Source organism: Austrofundulus limnaeus, unplaced genomic scaffold, assembly GCF_001266775.1.
Source record: "Austrofundulus limnaeus strain Quisiro unplaced genomic scaffold, Austrofundulus_limnaeus-1.0 Scaffold651, whole genome shotgun sequence".
Taxonomy (NCBI): Eukaryota; Metazoa; Chordata; class Actinopteri; order Cyprinodontiformes; family Rivulidae; genus Austrofundulus; species Austrofundulus limnaeus.
Genome location: NW_013953053.1, coordinates 195,298 through 200,361, shown reverse-complemented (window position 1 = coordinate 200,361; position 5,064 = coordinate 195,298). Strand labels below are relative to the sequence as shown.

The window sequence follows — 5,064 nt, the reverse complement described above, 5'->3', positions numbered from 1 at the left end:
AAATCAACTTCAGATTAATTCATTATCAATAACTTGCATCCTTAAGGAGTTAACTTAATTTACATCTACTCATATTCATATAATTAAGCGTTTTAATGATTTGGCCGATTAATCGATTAATCGAAAAAATAATCAACCGATTAATCGATTATTAAAATAATAGTTAGTTGCAGCCCTACTGAAGGGTGTCAAAATACAGACTCCAGGTTGATACAGGTTTGAGATTCCCTCAACGATTCTCAGAGAATATTTGTCACCTAATCTTTTAAAACTTGTTTAATATTTAAAGGACCAGGCTGTATGTTTCTGTAACTGTAGAAAAACAATTAGGAGCCTCTGCTAAATGTTTCATGTGAATGCTGTTCACCAACCAGTCACCAGCAGTCAGAGATCCTGACTTTATTTAAAATCTGAAACCATCTAATGCTCCACGAGAGCACAAATATGATCTGTGATTTTAAACAAAATGGATACAACTCCATCAATTCTCAAGAAGATTATCATAGACTAAAATTCTGTAGTAAAAGATGATGTGCGTATCTTTGAAGAATGGTCGGCCATTATAGTTTCTATTTTTAGCCTCTCTGCTGGAGAGTTTATTTTCTTTCTCTGTTCTTTGTGCTAATTAAGAGTGAGAATGAAAGATAAACAGGAGATCCGGAGGAAAGATGAAGAATTAATTAGGATTGTTGGAGGGTATAATTACGCATTCACACCCGCTCTGCAGAGGACGGCCTGTCACTTTGCTCTACAATCAATACAAATCAAAGAGGCGTGTGCGTGAACACAAGCTCACCTCACATTTGACTACAGAGACAATTTCATAAAGCTTTATGTGTATCTGAAGCCTCCTTCTCCTCCTGCCTTCATGTGTTTAAAAATATAAGATCACCATCATCACAAACCTTAAGCTTGGATTATACTTCAGTAAGATGTGAGACAGCGGGTTGGGGATTGCGTCATTTTGAACGTCTTTTTTCTGAGCGAGAATAAACGGGCTGAAGACACGGCGAACCACAAATGATCATAGATCCTTCCTCTGCTCTCCCACAGCTCATCATATATAAACAACAATAATGATGCTGGATATTGTGGTTTTTTTATCTCTCAATGGTCATTGTTTTGTTGGGTAAGGAAGAGTCTATTGTTAACTGTGGTGATGGAAAGAAGACTTGAAAATCTGAATATTAGCTGCCTGCTCACATTCAATAGGATCAAATCAGCTGCTTTTCAAGCTCTTTTAACAACTGGCTTCAGACAAAAAGAATCCTTTTAAAGGGATCCTCGATTAGTTGTAACATTAGACTTTATGTGATAAACATTTATTTTAACTGTAAAATAAAGATTGTAAAAATACTGTAGGATGTTTAGTTTTGTACATTTTTAAAAATATATTTTAACATGGACGGAGCTATTTTATTTACACGCAAAGCATGCTGGGTAAATGATGACATCAACTAGGTCATCGGTGCGAGGCTGCTAGCGAGCTATATCCACCCTGAAGGTTAATCTTGGACAATATCTGATGATCGACTCTTTTAAATGAAACCAGAGAGCGTTGACAGAGAGGAGAAGGTAGAAATGACTCAGCCTGGAACTGAAAATATGGATGGAGGACAACAGAGCTGCTTCATGGAAGAAGAACCTCAGCTTAGCCTGTTAGCCTTTGTGCTAGCACTGACACTATATTTATTGCCTTATATGTATTAGCTCGGTGCTAGTGCGACAAACAAGCTAAATTGAGGTCCTCCATAATAATAACAGCAGAAATGTCATCTGTTTAATCACTCCGATCCTTAGAAAAAGTAAATTCTGGTCCGATGATAAAGTTCATGTGTATCCTGAGATGCAATTTTCCAAAACCAATATTATATAATGTTGCTTCTTTTTTTTATTATCATTGCAACAAAATAGGTTGCAATGCTCCAAGTTATAAACGGCAGAGAGAAGCTGCTGTGATGATGTTCTGAAATGAAAGAGTTGTTTTTGTTCTATCAGCCTTCCAGACCACTCAGGTCTTCTGGTTCAAGTCTACTGAACCAGAGTCCAAACCAAACGTGGAGAGACAGCATTCAGAACTTCTGTTTGAAATACGAATTGAAAAATCATTCATTTCAGTCTGTGGTCCAACTTTTCTTTTCTTCCATATACTTCTTGATGTTTTTATCATGTAAACACGTTGAATTGTCTTGTCTTTGTCTTGTCTAAAATGTGCTAAACAAATAAACTTCCCTTACTTTAGCTTCATTCTAAGAGGATTGAAGACAAAAGAACAAGTCCTACAGTAGTGAGACACACAGTAGGTGAAAGAAGACAAAACGACTGATGTTTGGATGGATCAGAAGTATCACATTCATTCAACTCTCTAAAGTTTGTGTGATATTGACTGTCCAACATTCCAAAAGTCTCCTAAAACCATTCAACTCAAACTGTGATTGTGTTGAAGATATCAAACACCAGTTCTGACTAATAAAGTCCAACTTTCTGTGATCAGTTTAACCTTGACATGAGCTCTTTGGTGTGTTAGAGGCAGTGGCAGCTGGTGGATTTTTCTCCAGTGGGGGCTCCAACTCCAAAATAGACGTATCTCAAAAAGCAATCAAACTTGTACTAAGTTGTTTCAAGCCAGTGTATTTATTAAACAAATCAAATTAATAAAACAGTCATGTAGTTTTTATTTTTAGTACATAAATTTCGCTCTTCTGTTACTGAGAAGCAAATATCTTCATGACTCTGGTTAAAGTCAGGGTTGTTTTAACCAGATTCTTCTCTATAGAGCATGGTCAGTGCAGTGAGATGTGACGTTGTACCTGAGGAAAGTCTGGATTCTCTTCAGTGTTGAAACTCCTCTCAGATTCAGCTGTGGTCAGAGGAGATGTGATGAGAGTCTTCAGCAGAGTCACAGTCTCTGAAGGTGTCCTGCAGATTGTTCTCCATGAAGAGCTGGTACAGAGCCACCTCACCACTGCAGCTCCTGAACTAGATCAGACTTCTTGGTCCTGTTTAGCACTGGGTGAACCTCCATGGTCTTCAGAGCTGCTTCAGAGAACTGTCCTGCAGGAACCTGTCTGCCTGCAGCAGTGTAGCTCTGATCAGATGCATGTGAATGGCTCAAGATGGCGTCACAAACCTAAAACAATAAATGCACAAATTTAATTCAACACCAAGATGGCTGCAAGTGAGCTTTCTAATCTATATTTAATATATAGAGAACAATTAATGTTATTTTAATAGCAACAAGTTGTTGCATCTTTAAGGTAAACTATTATATGTTATTATACAGTATATTATATTATTTTAAGTTGTGTTCACCATTAAAATATAAAATATATATCTAATATAAAATGATTAATAAGCACTACAGAAGTATTTTAACTTTTCTCTTACCTGTTTTAATCCATGCTGTATCAGATCCTGATGCTTGAAAAACGTTGGTTACGTACTGTAACCCACTACCGGTTGTGTGAGGTCAGCTGTGGGGTGACCACATGCTGCTCCCCAGGCCACCCTATTATTTTGCATTGGGGACTTACTGTGCATGTCCAATATCTTACAATGACTTATCTATGGGACTCTGGAGCGGCGAACAGCTCGTGAACCGGAAGTGACTCAACACGAAAAAGCTCATGAGTAAAATGGAAGTTCACTCATCAATAACTCTGAATTATTTATTTTACTTATCAGAAAACATATATACAATATTTTTTGAAACACTTATGGCATTTTATTTTGTTATTTAATTTTTTTTGTACCAAAAATAGTGGTGGGGCAGCATCCTAGCACCCCCTATTGACCAGCCGCCAGTGGTTAGCGGTAAGGTTTGGTTTGTGTGCTTGCATTGTTGTCTATGTGGGATTGTTCTATCAAGATGTGCATGTTTGGTTGTTTGTCTGTTTTTAGTGTTGCTAGAAATGGAGAACAGAATAGAGTGCTTGTGCACTGTTAGGCTTAATTAAAAGGGACCTATTTACTTTTTAAAGCTTTTTTTTACTCAACTTTGGGTATGTACTTCTGAAAAAAACAGTCATGGGACCAAAAAATGCACCCAGGGGCATATTTACTGTAAGTAAATGTATTTTTTTTAATGTATATTAATGACAAGTTTTATACTTCCGTCATTTTGTGATGTCACAAGCCGTACGACAACCCACCGGAACCTGCGTTCAGCCCCTTACCTAGCAACCCCCAGGTGAGGCTCCACCTCCTCAATATGAAAAGCTGTCACGGTTATTGTGTAATGTGCAGCTCATTCCACAACAAGCCTCCAATAGGGCAATGGGTAGAGTGTTGGACCAAAGAGCAGGAGACCAGGCTTTGAGACCGACACAAACAGTTTAATTATTTATTTTTGTTCGTTATGAACACATTTTCTCATGTACCTCTATTGTTTTTAGCTTTAGCCTATTTGTTTGAGTTTCTGAGGTATTTTGACCGCTGCTGCTCCCTGCTCTGGTAACAGCATGCAGAGTGAGCGCAGAGCTCCAACAGAGGAGGGGGAGAAAAAAAAAGCTGCGACCACGACTCTGCCTCTGGGTCTGACTCTGGGTCTCATATGGTTGTACAACAGAGCTTCTGCTATTACTAGCCATGCTAACGTAAACGCTGGCTCTGGAGGACGGAGTTTGGAGGGCGTTACCAACAGAGCTCATTAACATAAACAGCTCTTCTGAACAGAAGTCAGAGCAGGCAGAACTAGAAAATGGGAAATTTTATTATCTGAGAATTATTTTGTGCATTAAATTGAATGAACATGGTCTGGATAGCCCACAGACATACCATAAACATTTCTCGGACCCATAATTGGTCTCCTTTAAACAGTAACTCCTGGTTGAAGTTCAGTGCCTGACAAGTTACACATTTTATTCTCTGTAAGGAAAATATGTCAGGCTGTGGAGAGGCTGATCTCTTCCAGTTTCTGTTGGCTTTGCTGCTTCTGATAGTTTGTTTCCTGCAGGGTGGAATAAGGGACAGAGATGTGGGACATTCTTTTTGTTTACTTTTTATAGTACGTGTGTGTGTGTGTGTGTGTGTGTGTGTGTGTGTGTGTGTGTGTGTGTGTGTGTG

The 5,064-nt window shown here is 38.4% G+C and overlaps 1 protein-coding gene across 1 annotated transcript in view; it reads left to right on the top strand.

The window, feature by feature from the left end:
- LOC106531572 (roundabout homolog 2) overlaps positions 1 to 5,064 on the top strand; it is a gene marked incomplete at its 3' end in the record, with an annotated part of 35,128 nt that overhangs the window by 29,717 nt on the left and 347 nt on the right.